Source organism: Aquarana catesbeiana, linkage group LG03 (assembly GCF_042186555.1).
Source record: "Aquarana catesbeiana isolate 2022-GZ linkage group LG03, ASM4218655v1, whole genome shotgun sequence".
NCBI lineage: Eukaryota > Metazoa > Chordata > Amphibia > Anura > Ranidae > Aquarana > Aquarana catesbeiana.
The window spans coordinates 631,498,797-631,522,525 of record NC_133326.1 but is presented as its reverse complement, the minus strand read 5'-3'; the positions used below and the strand labels follow the sequence as shown (position 1 = coordinate 631,522,525).

General features: G+C 44.7%; 2 protein-coding genes across 4 annotated transcripts in view; one reads left to right on the top strand and one right to left on the bottom strand.

The window, feature by feature from the left end:
- The window catches only part of LOC141133225 (adhesion G protein-coupled receptor E3-like), a 455,441-nt gene that overhangs the window by 316,984 nt on the left and 114,728 nt on the right, over positions 1-23,729 (bottom strand). The gene's annotated exons all lie outside the window — the stretch shown is intronic.
- The window catches only part of LOC141133227 (E3 SUMO-protein ligase ZBED1-like), a 227,489-nt gene that overhangs the window by 124,502 nt on the left and 79,258 nt on the right, over positions 1-23,729 (top strand). The window lies entirely within an intron of this gene.

Here is a 23,729-nt window from a genome sequence, read left to right as displayed (position 1 = left end):
TCTTGCGATCTCCCGTCCAATCCTGCAATCTCCCCGTCCAATCCTGCAATCTCCCAGTCCAATCCTGCAATCTCCCAGTCCAATCCTGCAATCTCCCCGTCCCATCCTGCAATCTCCCCGTCCCATCCTGCAATCTCCCCGTCCCATCCTGAGATTTCCCCGTCCCATCCTGCGATTTCCCCGTCCCATCCTGCGATCTCCCCGTCCCATCCTGCGATCTCCCAGTCCCATCCTGCGATCTCCCTGTCCCATCCTGCGATCTCCCCGTTCCATCCTGCGATTTCCCCGTCTCATCCTGCGATTTCCCCGTCCAATCCTGCGTGACCCGTCCAATCCTGCGATCTCCCCATCCAATCCTGCGATTTCCCCGTCCAATCCTGCGATCTCCCCGTCCCATCCTGCGATCTCCCCGTCCCATCCTGCGATCTCCCCGTCCCATCCTGCGATCTTCCCGTCCCATCCTGCGATCTTCCCGTCCCATCCTGCGATCTCCCCATCCCATCCTGCGATCTCCCCGTCCCATCCTGCGATCTCCCCATCCCATCCTGCGATCTCCCCGTCCCATCCTGCGATCTCCCCGTCCCATCCTGCGATCTCCCCGTCCCATCCTGCGATCTCCCAGTCCAATCTTGCGATCTCCCGTCCAATCCTGCAATCTCCCAGTCCAATCCTGCAATCTCCCAGTCCAATCCTGCGATCTCCCAGTCCAATCCTGCAATCTCCCAGTCCAATCCTGCAATCTCCCAGTCCAATCCTGCGATCTCCCCGTCCCATCCTGCAATTTCCCCGTCCCATCCTGCGATCTCCCCGTCCCATCCTGCAAGCACCCCGTCCCATCCTGCGATCTCCCAGTCCCATCCTGCGATCTCCCAGTCCCATCCTGCGATCTCCCTGTCCAATCCTGCGATCTCCCCGTCCCATCCTGCGATCTCCCCATCCCATCCTGCGATCTCCCCGTCCCATCCTGCGATTTCCCCGTCCAATCCTGCTTGACCCGTCCAATCCTGCGATCTCCCCATCCAATCCTGTGATTTCCCCGTCCAATCCTGCAATCTCCCCGTCCAATCCTGCAATCTCCCAGTCCAATCCTGCAATCTCCCAGTCCAATCCTGCAATCTCCCAGTCCAATCCTGCAATCTCCCAGTCCCATCCTGCAATCTCCCCGTCCCATCCTGCAATCTCCCCGTCCCATCCTGCGATTTCCCCGTCCCATCCTGCGATTTCCCCGTCCCATCCTGCGATTTCCCCGTCCCATCCTGCGATCTCCCCGTCCCATCCTGCGATCTCCCAGTCCCATCCTGCGATCTCCCTGTCCCATCCTGCGATCTCCCCGTCCCATCCTGCGATTTCCCCGTCTCATCCTGCGATTTCCCCGTCCAATCCTGCGTGACCCGTCCAATCCTGCGATCTCCCCATCCAATCCTGCGATTTCCCCGTCCAATCCTGCGATCTCCCCGTCCCATCCTGCGATCTCCCCGTCCCATCCTGCGATCTCCCCGTCCCATCCTGCGATCTTCCCGTCCCATCCTGCGATCTCCCCATCCCATCCTGCGATCTCCCCGTCCCATCCTGCGATCTCCCCGTCCCATCCTGCGATCTCCCAGTCCAATCTTGCGATCTCCCGTCCAATCCTGCAATCTCCCAGTCCAATCCTGCAATCTCCCAGTCCAATCCTGCGATCTCCCCGTCCCATCCTGCGATCTCCCAGTCCAATCTTGCGATCTCCCGTCCAATCCTGCAATCTCCCCGTCCAATCCTGCAATCTCCCAGTCCAATCCTGCAATCTCCCAGTCCAATCCTGCAATCTCCCCGTCCCATCCTGCAATCTCCCCGTCCCATCCTGCAATCTCCCCGTCCCATCCTGCGATTTCCCCGTCCCATCCTGCGATTTCCCCGTCCCATCCTGCGATCTCCCCGTCCCATCCTGCGATCTCCCAGTCCCATCCTGCGATCTCCCTGTCCCATCCTGCGATCTCCCCGTCCCATCCTGCGATTTCCCCGTCTCATCCTGCGATTTCCCCGTCCAATCCTGCGTGACCCGTCCAATCCTGCGATCTCCCCATCCAATCCTGCGATTTCCCCGTCCAATCCTGCGATCTCCCCGTCCCATCCTGCGATCTCCCCGTCCCATCCTGCGATCTCCCCATCCCATCCTGCGATCTTCCCGTCCCATCCTGCGATCTCCCCATCCCATCCTGCGATCTCCCCGTCCCATCCTGCGATCTCCCCGTCCCATCCTGCGATCTCCCCGTCCCATCCTGCGATCTTCCCGTCCCATCCTGCGATCTCCCCATCCCATCCTGCGATCTCCCCGTCCCATCCTGCGATCTCCCCGTCCCATCCTGCGATCTCCCAGTCCAATCTTGCGATCTCCCGTCCAATCCTGCAATCTCCCAGTCCAATCCTGCGATCTCCCAGTCCAATCCTGCAATCTCCCAGTCCAATCCTGCAATCTCCCAGTCCAATCCTGCGATCTCCCCGTCCCATCCTGCAATTTCCCCGTCCCATCCTGCGATCTCCCCGTCCCATCCTGCAAGCACCCCGTCCCATCCTGCGATCTCCCAGTCCCATCCTGCGATCTCCCAGTCCCATCCTGCGATCTCCCTGTCCAATCCTGCGATCTCCCCGTCCCATCCTGCGATCTCCCCATCCCATCCTGCGATCTCCCCGTCCCATCCTGCGATTTCCCCGTCCAATCCTGCGATCTCCCCATCCAATCCTGCGATCTCCCCATCCAATCCTGTGATTTCCCCGTCCAATCCTGCGATCTCCCCGTCCAATCCTGCGATCTCCCCGTCCAATCCTGCGATCTCCCCGTCCCATCCTGCGATCTCCCCGTCCCATCCTGCGATCTCCCCGTCCCATCCTGCGATTTCCCCGTCCAATCCTGCGATCTCCCAGTCCAATCTTGCGATCTCCCAGTCCAATTCTGCGATCTCCCTGTCCCATCCTGCGATCTCCCCGTCCAATCCTGCGATCTCCCCGTCCAATCCTGCGATCTCCCCGTCCAATCCTGCGATCTCCCAGTCCAATCCTGCGATCTCCCAGTCCAATCCTGCGATCTCCCAGTCCAATCCTGCGATCTCCCAGTCCAATCCTGCGATTTTCCCGTCCCATCCTGCGATTCCCCCGTCCCATCCTGCGATTTCCCCGTCCCATCCTGCGATCTCCCCGTCCAATCCTGCGTGACCCGTCCAATCCTGCAATCTCCCCGTCCAATCCTGCGATTTCCCCGTCCCATCCTGCGATCTCCCCGTCCCATCCTGCGATTTCCCCGTCCCATCCTGCGATCTCCCCGTCCAATCCTGCGTGACCCGTCCAATCCTGCAATCTCCCCGTCCAATCCTGCGATTTCCCCGTCCAATCCTGCGATTTCCCCGTCCCATCCTGCGATCTCCCCGTCCCATCCTGCAAGCTCCCCGTCCAATCCTGCGATCTCCCTGTCCACCCCCCCACCCCATCCCATCCTGAGGTCTCTCTGGACATGTGGCCCCATCCAGTGCGCTGCGTGTCTTCAGAGGTCAGCATGTATGCATAAACATAAGAGTGTTTCTCAGTCCAACTGTATTCAACTAGATTACATTCTTCTATTAAACTTTAAGCAAAATACTCTAAAAATAGTCTAAACAGCACACTGAAAAAGACAGACTTTTGTTAAATTGAGATAGATATATATATATAATTATTTTTTTTGTCATATTGCTCATGAAGCAAAGTTCAGAAAAAAAAGCAACAGGCTATTGAAATAGTGCAGCATTGGGAAGGGAGCAGCGGGCCAGCAACAACGCAGGGCACAGGTAAGTGTTATTGCTCAGTTTCACAGCTGGATAGGTACCTACAGTAACTCTGTCTTGTATTGGTGCTTTGCAGTCTCTTACTAGGAGAAATACAATGATTTCCCTAAATGGAACTTCGGAAGGTAATGCCTTTTGATCTGGCTGCATGCTAGTCTGATTGTGCTATATCGCTTAGGTTCATACCTGTGTAGTGTGAGGGCCTTACTGAGTGATCCCTTTAATTTATAACCAATCAGGACACCAAACTTCATAGTGTTGGTGAATTTAAAGGAGAATCTCCTAATGTCACTCCACACGTTACAATATTATACCTCCCAACGGTCTCTGATTTCAAGGGACTGTCACTGATTTGGGGTATTGTCCCACTGTCCCTCTTTCGTCCTCATTTGTCCCTCATTTTGGTCTGATCTGTATAGTTGTATATAAAATGCAATATTTATCTATCAAAAAGTGTTTCTGAGTGCTAAACCTTTAATTTAATTTCTATATTGCTGTAATTGTAAATTCCAAAAGCCAATATAAAGGAATAGTAGTGGGGAAAAAAAAGCACTTGTGTGTTTAACCAATCATTTTTTTTGTACAATGCTCCTTTAAGGGGGCGTGGTAGGGGGTGTGTCCTATGCCTACATACTTTTGCTAATCAGTGTCCCTCATTCCCATCGCAGAAAGTTGGGAGGTATGATAGTTGTACTGACAACATACCTCCCAACTGTCCCTGATTTCGAGGGACTGTCCCTGATCTGAAGAAGCAATGTCCCTCTGTCCCTCATTCTTCCTCATTTGTCCCTCATTTTGGTCTGATCTATATAGTTTTTTTTTTTTATTCAATATTTTTTTTATTCTTTTCATAGCAGTACAATTTATACATTTCTCCATACATTTTATTCCAGATACATAATCTTGCTTCTAACATTCACCCGCCCCAAAAAAAAAAAAATTAAAAAAAAAAAAAAAAAAAGAAGGAGGCAAAACCCAACGACAACAAAAATAGATTTCCTCCCCCTGCTGTATCTCCCCCCCCCGCGACCCCAAAAGCCCCCCCCGTCCTCCCATCCTCTACCCAGACCCAACATTGTCCCTCTCCCATATTGATTCATCTTTCATTTTCATTGTCCCATTCCTCTACCCAGCTTTTCCAGATAGCGTCAAATTTATCTTGGCTCCCTCTATGTGTATAAATAAATTCCTCCTTTATTATGGTTTCTTTTATTTGTGTTCTCCATTCTTCGACCATTGGGGGGTATATAGATATCCACTTCTGAGCTATTAGCTTTCGTGCCTGAAACAAGCCTCTCGTCATTGCGATATGGGTATGTTTTGAAATATTTGGTTCCTCCACTATATTTTATAAACATAAATTTGGGTCTAGTGAAATTTCTATACCTAATGCGCTATTTATGTTTTTAATTATATCCTGCCAGTAACGATGGAGTTTGGGGCATTTCCACAACATGTGTATTAGATTAGCCGGTGCACCACTGCATCGGGGGCATAAGGGGGATTCCCTGCGTTTCCATTCAAATAGTTTTTCGGGGGTATAGTATGATCTATGTGTAATAAAAAGTTGTGTTAATTTTTGAGTAGCTGACAGAGATACCTTTGGGATCGCAGACAAGACCTCCGACCACTGAGCTTCAGTCAGTGCTCCCAGGTCTCGTTCCCACTGCGACCTAGCCGGCACCACTACCGTTTCCTTAAATTTACACTGCAATATCTCATATATTTTAGAGATAAGTCCCTTCTTTTGATCCCTTTTCTTCAACAATATTGTTATTTTAGAGACATTAAGCTTAAATACAGATGTACGGGCCTGCACATGAAAAGCATGTCTAAGCTGGAGATACTGAAAGAACCTCTGTCTTGGAATCCCGAATTCCTCAGATATTTCCGCAAATGATTTTATCTTATCGTTCCAAAACAGTTGTTCCACATATCTCAGCCCCTGAGTTTGCCAAAGCCCAAATCCCTCCAATCTCTGCACTTCTTCATAGTTTGCGTTATTCCATATTGGTGTATAGGAAGTATAACCTGTAATGCTAGTAATCTTTTTTATTGCTAGCCATACCTTACTGAATAGCTCACCTGTCATGAATTTCTTATCTTTTTGAAAGGTTTTTGTCTTTAGTAGGGATATGATTGAATATCCCTTACCCAGTGGAAGTAATAACCCCTGTATGGGATCATTCTCATCTACCTCTGTCCAGCCAAAAAATTGCTGGGTTTGTGAAGCCAAAAAATCATTTTTTGGATGTGGGATAGAGAGCCCCCCCTCATCTTTAGCTAGCATTAAGGTTGTTAATTTAATACGTGCATATTTTTTCTTCCAAATGAGTTCGCGAAAGAGCGATTCTATCCTTTTAAACCAAAATGCGGCTATCCACATCGGGTAATTATGAAAAATGTACAATAATTGTGGGGCCCAAATCATCTTTATAAGATTGGCTCTGCCAATCACAGTTAATGGGAGTTTGCACCAGGTCCGACATTTATCTTTAAGCCTAGTCAATAGTGGTCTAAGGTTAAGGTCCACATAGTCCCCCACTTTTCGAGTTACCTGGATCCCTAAATACTTAATTTTATGTTTTATTTGAATTTGTTTTGCACAGTCTGGTAATGAAATTTTGGCTTTATATAGTGGCATCAATACCGACTTCTCCCAGTTGATGCGAAACCCAGAAAACTGTCCAAATGCAGATACAAGTGCCATGAGTTCCTCTAAGGATTTTGTGGGGTTGCTCAGAAAGATTAAGGCATCATCTGCATATAAGGATATTTTGTCCTCTCTTCCTGCACGTCGGAATCCCTCTATCCCCGAAGACTGTCTAACTGCGGCGGCCAATGGTTCCAACGCCAATGCAAACAGCAACGGGGATAGAGGGCAACCTTGTCTAGTTCCCCGGGATAACGGGAAAGCTGGTGACATAGTGTCATTGATACGCAGCCTTGCCCTAGGGTCTTTATATAATAATTTTAGCCAGGTTATAAAGCCTGGACCTATACCAAAGGCAATCAATACCATCCATAGATACTCCCATTCTACCATGTCAAATGCCTTCTGGGCATCCAATGACAGAATGGCACCAGCTCCCCCGTTGTCCATTGGCAATTGCAGATTCAAAAAGAGCCTGCGAATATTTGTTGCTGCTGATCTGGAGGGGATGAAACCTGTTTGGTCCCTATGGATCAACGTATCAATATGTCTGGATAACCTATTTGCCAAGACCTTAGCTAGTATTTTAACATCAGATGTAAGGAGAGATATTGGGCGATAAGAACCGGGCTTTAGTGGATCTTTATCCGGTTTTAGAATTATGATTAATATTGTTTCCATCATCGATTTAGGGAGTTCCCGTGTGACATATGCTTCATTGAGTACTTCGAGGAGTTCTGGGATCAGAATCTGACCGTATAGTTTATATATCTCCACGGGGAGTCCATCCATCCCTGGAGCTTTGTTGTTTTGAATTTGTCCCCCCGCTTCCTCCAGCTCTGCCATTGTTATAGGAATATCCAAGGATTCCCTTTCTATTGAGGTCAGCTTGGGTATAGTTAGATTATCTAAGAATTGTTCAGTCTTTTCCTTTACATTTAAGTTTTCAGATTCATACAACTGTGAATAGAAATCTACAAATATCTTTTGGATGCCTTCTGTATCATACTGTCCCCTTTCTGTCTTCAATAGCAGCTATAGTGGATGGGCCTTCCTGGTTCCGTGTTATCATTGCTAACATATGACCCACCTGTTCCCCCATTTCATAGTGCTTTTGGTTCTGCAAGAATCTATTATTCTCTGCCTTGGTTAAGACCAGATTTTTATATAGATTCTGCGCGTCCTGCCATGCTCCAAATTTCTCCCTATTGGGATCTGATGTGTATTCTTGTTCTGTTTGCTTAACTCTCTGGGTTAACTCTTCCTCCCGCTGTCTTGTGGCTAATTTAATTTTAGATATTGCTTTAATTATTAGGCCTCTAAGGTATGCTTTCATTGTATCCCACACCATCATCGTGGAACTTGAGCCCTTATTATCTCCAAAAAAGCCCATTAGCAGTTGTTTTATTTGACTACTCTCTGGGATCAAGGATAGCCACTGTGGATTGACTTTCCACATTGGCCGAATCAGGTGTTCTGTCCACTCCAAAGTCACAGTTAATGGAGAGTGATCCGAGATTCCCTGTGCTTCGTACTGAATTATTTTTACTAATGGGAGAAAATGACCATTTCCCAAGGCCATGTCAATTCTGGATAGTGATCCATAAGTACTTGAATAGCATGAGTATTCTTTACTAACCGGGAATCTTACTCTCCATATATCTGATAGACCCATCTCTTGTATCTGGCTGGCCCATCTTGTGACCTTTCCCCTCCCATTACTCTTTTTGTTACTTTGCCTGTCCAACTCTTCATTTAGTACATTATTAAAGTCCCCAATTATCACTGTTGGAACATCAGGCAGTTGTGCCATTTTTTCAAAAACCTTTTTTAAAACGTCGTCTTTATATGGAGGGGGAATATACACATTCACCAAGAGGATTATTCTATCATTTATGGAGCATAATAGCATCAAATATCGACCAGCCGGATCTTTAATACACTGCTTACAGGTAAACCTAATAGCGTTCGAAATCAAAATACTCACACCACGGGAGTATGTAGAATATGTAGCATGAAATTCATATTTATATTTAAATGTACAAAACATTTTGTCATCTTCATTCCCCTTATGTGTCTCCTGTAGGCAGACTATTGCAGGATTGTAGAATTCAATTAGTTCTTTTACAGCACGTCTCTTTCTACCATCCCCCAATCCTCTGACATTCCATGACATCACTTTGATTTCACTTGTCATCTTGCATCAAAAGAAGACAAGAATACAAATAGAGATTAAGAATTTTTTGGGGCATAGCAGAGATCCCCGAAGGGTAGGAGGGGATGAGAGAGAGGGGGCCAAGAGGGGTAGATGACGAGGAGGAGGAGAAAGAGTGAGAGAAAAAAAGAAAAAGGGAAGAAACAATAATAAAAAAAATAAATAAATAAAATAAACAACAGAAAGAAAAAAAAAAAAAGGTCCACACACACCGCCCACCCTTGTATCCCCCCCCACCCTCCTTCACTACATACAATCCTACTACTTCCATCCCCCCTTCCCATCTCACTTCAATCTGTATCTGGACACTACCATTCCAAGCTGAGAGTCCCACCCCAAAGGGGGGAGAGGGATCAGCTACACCAACATACTTCTTGTCCACACAGGACCCATACAGGGGGCCCAATGTAGCCATTTCCAACGTTACATCCGTACCATATATCTACCCAGGTGGGGGAGAAGGAGTATGACCCTCCCCTCCCTCCCTCCATGGGAGAGAAAAAAAAAGCTACAGATAGGCTCCGGAGGTGAAAAAACACCCTCTCAACCCGACTCTTCTCATCTATTTTTCGATCCTTATGCCCAGACTACTCCTGTCTCCTATCCAGCCAAGTATTAACTGCGTCTGGTATATCAAAGAACTGAGCTCCATCCTGATCTGTAATACGCAGTTTTGCCGGAAACAACATTGCATATTTAATCTTTAGTGCAAATAAGCGCCGTTTAACTTCCGTAAATTTTGCCCTCTGCTTCTGTACTTCTACCGAGAAGTCTCGGTAGAAGGACACTTTATTGCCCTTGTACTCAGTACTGCCTCTCTGTCTTGCTTTAGACAGTATATTATCTCTATCTTGGCAATTTAATAATCTAATAATAATTGGCCTAGGTCTTCCTCCAGCAGAGGGGGCACGACTTGTTATACGATGTGCTCGTTCTATTGAAACGTTTTTGAGAAGCCCTCCACCCCAAAAATGTCCAGTAACCATTTTTCAAAAAATATAACAGGTGATTGGCCTTCTTCTTGTTCCGGTAGACCTAGTATACGGACATTATTGCGTCTTTGTCTATTCTCCATTCCTTCCATTCTTTGAGTTTGATCCCTTATTTGTGTTTTTATCAGATGTATATCCTTTTTTATCATCGGTATTGAGTCCTCCAATTCTCCTACTCTTGTTTCCACCGCAGTAGTTCGTTCACATATTTTCTGATTCTCATGTCTCATAGTTGCGATGTCTCCTTTTAGTTCTGACATCTGATTTGTTAGTGATAACAATGAATTATTACAAGCCTGTACTGCCATAAGAACGTCTCTCAAGGTTGGTTCCACCATTACAGGGGGGGTGGGGGTGTTCTGCCGTATATTTACATCTTTATTTATTTTTGTTACATCTATTTCTTGTCTTTTCATCTCATAATCTGGTGTCTCCGTACATCCACTGGAATCTATTACTGTTACCACAGACGTATTTGCGACCGATCTCCCCTCTAATCCCCATGAGACTTGTGGGATCCGTGATGTCTGTACTGTTTCGTGCTCCATCTGCGGGGTTTCCATTATGTCCAGATTTACCATTAGTTCACTGCTTTCTTTCACAATGGATTTTGCTTGGTTGAGAGAGTCTATTCCTTGATTAGCTAGGTTTCCTATAGGCCCTTTTTTCTGCTCTTTCTGGCTTTTCATGGGTTGTTTTTTGACTGGGCCTACTATATAAGACTCCTCATTAATTTTTAATGCTTTCTCCATTTCTGCATCCTGTTCCCTCCTCCTTTGTCGTGTCATATTCCACTGTGGTTTCAGATAGCGTTTGCTAATAGCTGTTTAGAGGTGGCAATATGTTCGCAATGCTAACAGCTTGATGTAGTTAGTCTCCTTTAGCTCATTCCACAGTATTTCCACTGTTTTAATAGCAATTTGGTATGTCTTTTATAGAAGTAGGATATACATATATGTCATTAATTGCTGTAAGCTGTTATGACTCTAGGCATATAACTTCCACTCAGCAGTTAGTGGAATATAAAACAAACACAGTCCGTCAACATGCCAAGTTATTTATTTATTTTTTTATTTTTAAATTGGCAGCAGTTGTTTATTAATAGTGATTGACACCATCCACAACAACTTATAGTTATCAGCTTTTTCAGTCTGTCAATAGATAGCTAGTAGCAGTCATTATTTGCTGTAAGCTGTTAAGACTCTAGGCATATGACTTCCACTCAGCAGTTAGTGGAATATAAAGCAAACACAGTCCGTCATCATGCCAAGTTATTTATTTATTTTTTAATTTTTAAATTGGCAACAGTTGTTTATTAATACAACTAATAGTGATTGGCACCAACCACAACAACTTATAGTTATCAGCTTTTTCAGTCCGTCAATAGATAGCTAGTAGCAGCAGTTCCCCAGTACATCAGTATCCACAGCAAGATATCAAATGACAGTGATTCAATTACTGCTATCAGTCTTTGAGAAAAAAAAAACAAAAAAAACAACTCCTTCAGTTGTGAGATTTAGTAGTAGACTGGATAGCTTTATAGCATTTATATGTAGCAATATGTAGCAATAGAGATATGTAGCAAGTCTTTGAGCAAACAAGAAAGATATTTAGTTACAGTTTTTATCACAGTGGCAGAGGTAACCAAAAAAACGGCAGTGCAATAGATTGTTGAGGCAGCAGTTTGGCAGTTCAGATTTAGCTGTTTTAGGAGTTTTTAATGGTATATGACCATATATGACAATAAAGTAACAGTGTGATAAAATGCTGAGGCACCAGTTTGACAGTTTAGCAATTTTTAATGGCAGTGGAATATAGCCGTATATGGCAGAAAAACCTCAATGCAATAAACTGCTGAAGCAAAGTACTGAAGCAACTGTTTAGCAGTTTTTAATAGTATATGGCAGCATGTGGTAGTGTTAAATACTATACAGCATATCTTTATATAGTCCAGAAGCAGTATGGACAAACGAAGTCTGTGAAGAGAAAAAAAAAAGTAGAAAGCACACTTACCACAGCTGCCACTGCTTTTATCTTCCTTGTCTTTCCTTCTCCAGTGAGGCAAAGTGCCGTGCTGTTACTGCTGTTACTGCCGATATTATAGCATCTGATGCATCTAATTATTGCTTTTTATAGCATTTTGTAGCCATATAGCCACAATCATGAGCTGGTGAACTTTTAGCTGAGGGTTCAGATTTCTTCAAGCCAAGAGGGAGAGTCAGCAGGTGTTCAGTGTTTTTATCATCCGTGCTTTCTGGAATTCCTCTGTTCTCCGGTCCCGCCCGGCATTCAGAGATGTCCTGACCTCAGGTATGGCAAGAACAGTAGGGGAAACAAACGGCTGGGGTATGGGGAGACCGAGGCTTGCCCATACCCAAACGAGCAGGTGGAATATAGTGCGTCTCAGCTCCTCTGTATCCCGCTATCCTGGAGAGCTTAGATTGGTTTTAAATTTTTAACAGCTTTAGCGTTGTTTTTAGGAGAGCTCGTTCCCCAACTCCTCAGCTCCTCCGCTTCTCAGTGACCCAAGCATTGGTGTCGGCGTCAGCTTCCGCATGGAGTAGAAGTTTGGAACTCAGGTGTATCAGATGTCAGGTGTCGGAGCACTACCTGAATGAGCGTGGTACATCACGGAGCAGGCAGATCACCTGCTCAGCCTCTGTCACATCAGAACGTGCCTACGCCCCCCCAAAAAAACAAAACAAAAAAAAAAAAGACAAAAAAAAAAAATCTATATAGTTGTATATAAAATGCACTTTTTATCTTTCAAAAAGTGTTTCCCAGTGATAAACCTTTCATCCAATTTCTAAATGGCTGCATCTGTACATTTTAAAAGCCAATATAAAGGAACAGTAGTGGTAAAAAAAAAAGCACTTGTGGATTTAATTAACCTTTTTTTGGGTTAATTCTCCTTTAAGGGGGTGTGGCAGGGGGCGTGTCCTATGACTACATACATTAGTAGGTGTCCCTCATTCCCATCTCAAAATGTTGGGAGGTATGACAATATGTTGTCCTGGCTATACATCCCTCAATTACTTTCCAGTCTGTCTTATCTCTTTGTAGTTTTCTGGACATTGTACTGCAGTCATTCCTAATCCATCCAACAGATAAAATCTTCCTTTTGTTTCGTTTTTGACTGAGTTACTGCCATTAATTTACTGCTTTTGCATTCTCTTCTTATCCTGCTAATTATGCCTTAAATTCTTATACCTCTATGCATTTTCATTTGAGTCTAATAATGAGGATTTTAATTATAATTTTAATTCTTTGGTTCTGCTGTTCTGTTTTATATTAAATTGCAGATTCTTTTATTACTCATTAACTCTTCCACTGCTTGACTTCTTGCACAACTATTAGTCATAAGGTTAGATTTATTACTGTGCAGTGAACTGTTTGTGCTGCTGAGGGACCGAGGAACGATTGTCATAGGCATGGACAGGACATCCTGAGACTTGTAGTTCCACACAGATCATAACACCATAGGTTTGTTATTTGTGAACATGCACTTTAAGTGATAATACCTTGTGTAGATCTGCTCTGAGTTATGGATCCAAGTTATATTGAACCCAAAGGCAAACATGTAAGATATTGCATTATTCCAGTCCCTAAATGTGATGACTGTTTTCGTTTTATTTTTTTAGTCTTTCTTAGAGCCTGGTATATGATATGCAGACCCCTGTGTATAATGTATAGCCTGGTATATGATGTACTACAGGAGACGGAGTGGGGGATTCTATAAGGGGTGGGGCTTGAGAAAAGTGAGAGGGGTCAAAAAGGAAGGGCAGGGTCTTAAAATTTCACCAGCTGCCACTGCTGGAGACAATTGCTGTTGTTCTGCTTCTATTAATACCACAGACAGGCAGCTACAGTATTTACAGTTAGTGCACTGTGTCCTCTGCACAGTGTGCACCTAAAGCTACCTGAAGAAAATTAGTGGTGTTTTTCTGATCCTATTAATACCACAGGCAGGCAGCTACAGCATTTACAGTTAGTGTAGTGCGTCCTCTGCACAGTGTGCACCTAAAGCTACCTGGAGACATTTGCTGTTGTTCTGTTCCTATTAATACCACAGGCAGACAGCTACAGTATTTACAGTTAGTGCACTGTGTCCTCTGCACAGTGTGCACCTAAAGCTACCTGGAGAAAATTAGTGGTGTTGTTCTGATCCTTTTAATACCACAGGCAGGCAGCTACAGTATTTACAGTTAGTGCACTGTGTCCTCTGCACAGTGTGCACCTAAAGCTACCTGAAAAAATTAGTGGTGTTCTTCTGATCCTATTAATACCACAGGCAGGCAGCTACAGTATTTACAGTTAGTGCAGTGAGTCCTCTGCACAGTGTGCACCTAAAGCTACCTGGAGACAATTGCTGTTGTTCTGCTCCTATTAATACCACAGGCAGGCAGCTACAGTATTTACAGTTAGTGTAGTCCTTTTTTCGGCAGCTGACGATGTTGAGCTGCAACATGCGGAAGACTTGGTAGAGTGGATGACCAAGCCGTCCTCATCCTACTCATCCTCTCTCACCCAGGCTCAGGGTACTTTGTCTGGCAAAGCAACTGCCAACGCAGCCTCTTCCCTCGGCTCAATGGCATCGGTCACTCCTTCCCTAGCCCCACCTGAGGAGTCCCTTGAACTGTTTCACCACAGTGTTGGGTACATGCTCCAGGAGGATGCCCAGCGTTTTGAAGGCTCTGATGATGGTACCCAGGTAGAGGAAGGCAGTAACGTGAGCCTAGAGAGAGAGGGTGCCCAAGAAGCACAGCAATCTGGCAGTCATGTTCCCCCAGCTGCAGCATACTGCCAGCTTTGCTCCAGTGATGAGGAGGGAGGGGATGATGAGGTCACTGACTCCACCTGGGTGCCTGATAGGAGAGAGGAGGAGGAGAAGGAGGCACATCACCAACGAGGCAGGATGCCCTCCAGGGGCCAGCTTAAGGGCAGCACACCAACTGCATCACACCGCAGAGCTCCGCATGTGCAGGGCGCTGCTGTCTCTGCGCGTTATTCCAAAAGTTCTTTGGTGTGGGCCTTTTTTGAGACGAGTGCATCAGATCCCACCGCTGCTATTTGCAACATATGTCTCAAGCGTATCTCTCATGGCCAAAACTTCTCCCGCTTCGGCACCACATGCTTGACCAGACATATGTTGACCTGCCATGCAGTTCATTGGCAAGCGTGCCTAAAAGACCCACACCAAAGAACAAAGAGGACCTCTCCTTGCTCCTCATCAGCTGGGATCTCCAACCCTATTATACCTTCAGTCCTCTCTGAGACCTGCACTGAGAGGAATGAAGGTGTAGAATTAGGTGTGTTACAGCCAAGTACTTGGGGGCAATCTGCTATTGGTACACCGATGTCAGATTGTACCAGTCAAATTTCCCTGCCCCAGCTGTTGCACCGCCGAAAGAAGTTCGCTCCCAGCCATCCACATGCCCAGCGGTTGAATGCTAGCTTGGCTAAATTGCTAGCACTTCAACTGCTGCCTTTTCAGTTGGTAGACCGCTTCTGTGAGTTTGTGGAATGTGCGGTACCTCAGTGGCAGGTTCCCAAACGCCACTTTTTCTCACAGAAGGCGATTCCGGCTCTCTACCGGCATATGGAAGGCAATGTCTTGGCCTCGCTGGACAGGGCGGTCAGTGGTAAGGTGCATATTACCGCTGACTCATGGCCTAGCAGGCATAACAGAGGCAGGAAGAGGAGGACTTCCTTAGCTCTCAAGGCCCCCTTTATCCAGACAGTATTCCTGCGTGCCCGCCAATCACACAGGAAGAGGATGAGGAGAAGGAGGAGGAGGAGGAAGAGGAGTATTGTGTCAGCATAGAGGTGGAGCCTGGCACTCAGCATCAGCAGCAGTCTTTAAGGGATCATTTACAGTCCCAAGAAACCCATGAACTTGAACGTGGCTGGGAGGAGGTGGCTGCGGATCATGTCCTGCAAAGCCTGCGGAAGGATCCTCGTATTCGTGGTATCAAGGAGAGGGATCAATACTGGCTGGCAATCTTGCCGTCGCAGAGGGAGCAGAGGATGAAACATCTTCAGGAGGCCTTGCAGAAAGGTCTGTGCAACACGTTCCCAGAGACTGGGAGGTTACAAACTCCTGTTCCTGGACAACGTGTTGCTGAGGCTTCGGTCTGTCAAAGAAGGAGCGGTGGAGAAGGTGGCCGTCTGACCAATGCGTTCAGACAATTTTTTAGTCCGCAGCCCCAAGGTATGATCGGTTCCAGCAACCATCGCCAGCGTCTGTTTTACATGGTGCAGGAATACCTAGGGGCAAGATCTGTCTTGGACACCTTTCCCACCGAAAATCCTCTGGGTTACTGGGTCTTGAGGATGGATCACTGGCCAGAGCTTGCACAGTATGCAATTGAGCTACTGGCCTGTCCTGCATCCAGCGTTCTTTTGGAACGCACATTCAGTGCTGCTGGAGGTTTTGTAACCGATCACAGGGTGCGCCTGTCCACCGACTCCGTCGATCGACTGACCTTCATAAAAATGAATCAGTCTTGGATCACCACCAGCTACCAAGCACCTGATGCTGATGTAACCGAATAATTTTTTTTGAAATGTCAGATCCCTTCAAGACTGCCTATGCTGATGCTGAGTGACTATCCTGTTATGCTGAGTGACTATCCTCTTCCTTCTCAATGATCATGCTGATAGCTTGTAAGAATATTTTTGGTTCTGGGCGCCGCCACCAGTGGCTAAGGCCCAAATTTTCAGCCCCTGTTTAACAGGGGCGTGAAATTCAATTTTTGATGCAATATTTTGCAAGGAGGGTTTGTTGCTGCACTCAACTAGAGTATTTGTGAGGGGTTGCAGTGTTGTGGAACCAGCACCAGTGCCTAAGGCCCAATTTTTCAGCCCCTGTTTAACAGGGACATGTAATTACAATTTTTGATGCAATATTTTGCAGGAGGGCTCATTCCTGCGCCCACCAAGAGTAACTGTGAGGACTTACAGTGTTGTGGCACCAGCACCACCACCACCAAAGGCCCAATTTTTCTGCGCCTGTTCAACAGGTGCATGTAATTACAATTCTTGATCTAATATTTCACAGCAGGACCCATTCCAGCTCCCACCAAGAGTAACTGTGAGGACTTACAGTGTTGTGGCAACACCACCACCAAAGGCCCAATTTTTCTGCCCCTGTTCAACAGGTGCATGTAATAACAATTCTTGATCTAATATTTCACAGCAGGGCCCGTTTCTCCACCCACCAAGAGTAACTGTGAGGACTTACAGTGTTGTGGCACTAGCACCACCACCACCACCACCAAAGGCCCAATTTTTCTGCCCCTGTTCAACAGGTGCATGTAATTACAATTCTTGATTGAATATTTCACAGCAGGGCCCTTTCCAGCCCCCACCATGAGTAACTGTGAGGACTTACAGTGTTATGGCACCAGCACCAGCACCACCAAAGGCCCAATTTTTCTGACAATGTTCAACAGGGGCATGTAATTACAATTATTGATCTAATATTTCACAGCAGAGCCCGTTCCTGCGCCCACCAAGAGTAACTGTGAGGACTTACAGTGTTGTGGCAACACCAACACCTAAGGCCCCAATTTCAGCAGAGTATATAGGGCAGGCCCCTACTTTCAAACATCCAACTTACAAACGACTCCTACTTGCAAACGGAAGGAGACAACAGGAAGTGAGATGAAATCTACCCCTAGGAAAGGAAATTCTCTCCTGTAAGAGTTAATATGGGAAAAACGTGTCTCCTTTTCACTGATGCTTTATCACCAATCCTTGTTTCACTAAAAACCCCAAATTGTCAAAAAACATTTGTCATTGGGACAGAAAGTGAGGTAAAATCTTCTGAAGAGGTGCACAGACAGCAAAACAAATGTCACAGGGGTGATAACCCTTCCCTATGTTTCCCAAAAAGCTTAAAAATAGATTTTTTGGCTGAAGTTACACTTTAAAAATGTACCAGTTCAAAATTACAAACAGATTCTACTTAACAACAAACCTACAGTCCCTGTCTTGTTTGCACCGCCTGTATACTGCTGTTCAGAGGGCCTGGGGCCCCACGCCTTTTCTTTTTTTAATTTGGGTGCGGGGTTCCCCTTAATATCCATACAAGACCCAAAGGGCCTGGTAATGGACTGGGGAGGGGGAGGGTACCCATGCCGTTTGTCTCACTGATTTTCATCCATATTGCCGGGACCGGACATTGCATTAAAGCCGTAAGCAGTTTTAAATGACTTTTATTACCGTATATACTCGAGTATAAGTCGTTCCGAGTATAAGTCGAGACCCCTAATTTACCACAAAAAACTGGGAAAAACTTATTGACCCGAGTATAAGACGAGGGTGAGAAATGCAGAGGGTCAATAATGTCCATCTGCAGCTGCATGCCTCCCTGTGTCCTGTGCAGCCTACCTGTACCCTGTACATGTGTGTCCTGTACATGTGTGTCCTGTGTGCATGTGTGTCCTGTGTGCATGTGTGTCCTGTGTGCATGTGTGTCCTGTGTGCATGTGTGTCCAGTGTGCATGTGTGTCCAGTGTGCATGTGCAGCCTACCTGTGTCCTGTGTAGCCTTCCTGTGGCGATCTCCTTCCTCCCTGTGGCGATCTCCATCCTCAGACAGCGGCCGTGTGATGATACTGTTCGGCGGCCATTCTACAGTTCAAAAGCCGCGCCTCCTCCTCGTCTGTGATAGGCTGACCGCTGACTGCCTATCACGGACATTCTCTCATTCTCATACCACGGACGAGGATGAGAGAATGTCCGTGATAGGCTGTACACTGACAGCTGTTCAGCCTATCACAGAAGAGCAGGAGGCGCGGCTTTTGAAAGCTGGAATAGCCTCTGAGCATTATCATCGCACGCCGGCCGCCGTCTGCCTGCATGACACGCTGATCATGCAGACAGACGGCGGGGACTCGAGTATAAGTCGAAGGGAAACTTTCAGCCCAAAAAAAAGGGCTGAAAAATTCGACTTATACTCGAGTATATACGGTACTTTAAAAATGTAATTTTGTGCAGGGACTGTTCTAAGCACGGGAAACACGCGCCACTTTAGAGGCATACTATAGACACCCCCAAGTACGATATTTAAAGGAATATTTCACTTTTTTTTTTTCACTTTAACCACTTCAGCCCCGGAAGAATTTACCCCCTTCCTGACCAGAGCACTTTTTGCTATTCGGCACTGCGCCGCTTTAACTGACAATTGCGCGGTTCCCAAACAAAATTGACGTCCTTTTTTCCCCACAAATAGAGCTTTCTTTTGGTGGTATTTGATTGCCTCTGCAGTTTTTATTTTTTGCGCTATAAACCAAAATAGAGCGACAATTTTGAAAAAAACGCATTACTTTTTACTATAATAAATATCCCCCAAAAATATATAAAAAAACAATTTTTTTCCTCAGTTTAAGCCGATATGTATTCTTCTACATATTCTTGGTAAAAAAAATCGCAATAAGCGATTATTGATCGGTTTGCGCAAAAGTTATAGCGTTTACAAAATAGGGGATAGTTTTATGGCATTTTTATTAATATTTTTTTTTTTTTTTAAATGGCGGCGATCAGCGATTTTTATCATGACTGCGACATTATGACGGACACATCGGACATTTTTGACACATTTTTGGGACCATTGTCATTTATACAGCAATTAGTGCTATAAAAATGCACTGATTCCTGTGTAAATGACACTGGCAGTGAAGGGGTTAACCACTAGGGGGCGGGGAGGGGTTAAATCAGTACTAGGGAATGTTTTAGAACTGTCAGGGGGATGGGCTGTGTGTGTGACGTCACTGATCTCTGCTCCGATGACAGGGAGCAGAGATCGAGTGACACTGTCACTAGGCAGAACGGGGAGATGCTGTTTACATCAGCTTCTTCCCAGTGAGGCGATCGCGGGTATCTCCGCAGCGATCAAGTCCGCAGGACCCGCGACCTGACTCACGGAGCTTGCCGCGCGTGCGGCCGCCTCTTACGTGATTTTGCCTGTATGAGCCCTTCTGCCGCAGTATATCTGCGTGAGGCGGTCGGCAAGCGGTTAAGCATCATTAAAATCACTGCTCCCGACAAAATGGCCGTTTTTAAAACTTTTTTTTGCGTTGATGCATGTCCCCTGGGGCAGGACCCCAAACCCTTTTTAGGACAATACCATGCAAATTAGCCTTTAAAATTAGCACTTTTGATTTTGAACATTCAAGTCCTATAGACTTCAATGGTGTTCTAATGTTTGTGCAAATTTTCGGTCCGTTCGCAGGTTCTGTTGCGAACCGAACTGGGGGGTGTTCGGCTCATCCCTTGTTGTGAAGCAAAGATCGGTGTCTGAAGCGATTCTGATGATCTCATTTCTATATTTCATCATCGAAGTGGTTGGGCCACACACATGGACTTAAAATAAAAGGAATAAAGGACACAGAGCAAGACGTCAAAACGGTGAGCTGTATCAGCCCCCTAAAATTAAAGGGGAAGTCTATTCAGAGAAAAAACGATTTTTTGTTTCCTTGTCTGTTGTCACCCTCATATTTACCAGTCTGTGACCTAAAATATACGTATGAATACAAATGAACTTTTTTTCTCTTCTGTGCATTTTTTCATCTCATTTTATGGCTAATTTTAAAGCCTAAATGGAAATTAGCAAAACCATACTAAGCACAAGCACTTTTTTCCTAAATGGAGCTAACGAACTCTCAATATAAATAAGCTGTGTATATGCAGGCTAAAATGTTTTACCTAACAGAACCAGTATAGCACATTTATATCCTTTTCTGGTTAAATGAAGCCTTTAATTACCAACACACTTTTTTGAGTTGATTCGAATGCATGGGATGGGTGTAAGCTGGGTATGGCTGGGTATGGTGGACACCGGTGTCTCATTAAGACTCTCTTTATCTTAATTTTAATTATTTGTGTTGGAGGAGGGTATTTATATATACATTTTTCTACATAATTAATATATGGTGGATATTAAATAAAGATTATTAGTCCCTAAACCAATGTATCCTCTTTGAAGAATATCTTTGGGAATCTTTCCCGTTTTTTGTGTATATGCCCATATATTCAGAAGATTAATATCCTGGAGTTTAATGCTATTTATTTCCAGGTGACGGTGTCTGTAGACTATGATATAGGTTGCAATTTGTAGTGATGTGTGTGTGTACAATTATACACATCTCTGAAACCTATTCAATCAGGACTAGTTTGGATAAGCATTAGTTTCCTTTTTTCCTCCTTTTATTTCATTTAATTAGCACCACCACCACTGCCTAAGGCCCAATTTTTCTGCCCCTGTTTAACAGGGGCACGTAATTACAATGTTTGATCTAATATTTCACAGCAGGGCCTGTTCCTGCACTCAACAAAAGTATCTGTGAGGCTTTACAGTGTTGTGCCACCACCACCACCAACGCCTAAGGCCCAATTTTTATGCCCCTGTTTAACAGAGGCGCGTAATTACAATTTTTGATCAAATATTTAACAGCAGGGCTCATTCCTGCGCTCAACAAGAGTATCTGTGAGGGGTTGCAGTGTTGTGGCACCACCACCACTGCCTAAGGCCCAATTTTTTCTGCCCCTGTTTAATAGGGGTGTGTAATTACAATTTTTGATCAAATATTTCACAGCAGGGCTTGTTCCTGCGCTCAACAAAAAGTATCTGTGAGGCTTTACAGCATTGTGCCAACATCACCACCACCACCACCGCCTAAGGCCCAATTTTTATGCCCCTGTTTAACAGGGGTGTGTAATTACAATTTTTGATCAAATATTTAACAGCAGGGCCTGTTCCAGCGCCCACCAAGAGTAACTGTGAGGGCTTACAGTGTTCTGGTACCACCAACACCTAAGGCCCAATTTTCGACAGAGTGTATAGGGCAAGCCGTATAGCTATTTCCAGGCGGGCCCCTATTTTCAAACATCCGACTTACAAACGACTCCTACTTATAAAGGGAGGGAGACAGCAGGAAGGGAAATTCTCTCCTGTAAGAGTTAATATGGGAAAATGCTTTATTACAAATCCTTGTTTCTCTAATAACCCAAAATTTTCAAAATCCAATTGTCATTGGGACAGAAAGTGAGGTGAAATCTTCTGAACAGGGGCACAGACAGCAAAAAAAAAGTTACAGGGGTGATAGCCCTTCCCTATGTTATCCAAAAAGCTTAAAAATAGATTTTTGGGCTGGAGCTATACTTAAAAAATGTACCTGTTCCAAATTACAAACAGATTCAACTAACCTAAACCTACAGTCCCTATCTTGTTTGTAACCCGGGGACCGCCTGTATCTTGTATCCATACAAGACCCAAAGGGTCTGGTAATGGGCTGGGGGGGGGCAACATTACATTACAGCCGCAAGCAGTTTTAAATTACTTTTTTTCCTTTAGAAATGCCATTTTGTACAGGGACTATTCAAAACACAGGAAAAATGCGCCACTTTACAGGCATACTATAGACACCCCCCAGGTATGATATTTAAAAGGAATATTACACTTATTGTTTCACTTTAAGCATTATTAAAATCTCTGCTCCCGAAAAAACGGACGTTTTTAAAACTTTTTTTTGCATTGATACATGTCCCCTGGGGCAGGACCCGGGTCCTCAAGCATTTTTTATGACAATAACTTGAATATTAGCCTTTAAAATTAGCACTTTTGATTTTTTATGTTCGAGTCCCATAAAATTTAACGGGGTTTGCGTGTTTGCACAAATTTTTGGTCTGTTCGCATGTTCTGCCGCGAACTGGGGGGTGTTCGGCTCATCCCTCGTCATCAACCCTGTCCTCAGGGCCCACTAACAGGCCAGGTTTTATGTATTACCTTGGGGAGATGCAGACTAGAATACTGAAATCGTTGAACAGTAAATTATATCACCTGTGATGTATTTCAGTTATCTTGCAAACCTGGCCTGATAGTGGGACCTGAGGACAGGGTTCATGACCACTGGCTTAAATGATCTGTATTTTAATCCTTCACCTCTCTTATCCTCCAAATCTGCAAATTAACCCCCTCAACTCCACCTTCCTACTGCATGTGACCTGTACATGCACTATTACTGCCGTGTTTTAACTACCTCATTATCATCATGTTCATTTCCAAAAAATTGTGGCAAAAAAAAAAATCACCTTGGCGTGACAACTTTCTAAATAGGGGTTACTTGGGGAGGGGGGTCATGCTGTCCTAGCATTTTATTTGACATGTTTTATAATAGAATGTAAGAGAAATAGAATAGAATTTGTATTCAAAAGTTTTTTACCCAGTGGTTATCAAATGCATCTCAAAAAAATTATTTGAAATTCATTCAGGTACACGATGGGGTAAATGTCAGTCAAACTATCACAGCACTGAAAAATGGCCTGGTAATGAAAGGATATTACAGACTGGTACTCAGGTGGTTAATGTCATTTGAGAGGGGAGTACCTGGAAGCAGAAAGGTGAAGTCCAGTGCTGACTTATCTTGGGGGATAGGGATAGTTGTCCTAACCTAATCATTCATTGTTGCCCAACTCAGTACTATGAAGAACAGACAGACATAAGATCACCACCCAGCTGGATAAGGCAGCATCTCATATCTTTGGGCATCTTTAGTAAATGGTGATATCTAATAAAAATTAGACATGTGCAATTTTTCAAAATTCGGCATATTGGTTAATTCGGAAACATCCGAATTAACGAAAGACTGTTTCACTAATTTTTTCGAAAACAAATTTTCTAAACGAACGAAAATTTGAATGAACGAAAATCCGAAAGTTCAAGAGAACGTAAGTCCAAAAATTTGAAAGAAGGAAAATCTGAAAGTTGGAAAATCAGAAGGAACGAAAATCTGAAAATTCGAAAAAGAACGAAAATAAAAATGAAAATCAGAAAGAACAAAAAACATTCGGATAATTTCTATTAAAATTAAAATATTACATTTATTAACTATTATTATAGTTTTTTTTATTATGATTATTTATTAATAATAAATAATCATAATAATAAAAACTATAATAGTTATAAACTACTAAATTATAGGTTTTGGAATTTCCTTTCAAATTTGGCTGTTAGTGAACGTAACGTATACAAATTTATCCGAAATTACGAATTATCCCAAGTAACGAATGCCG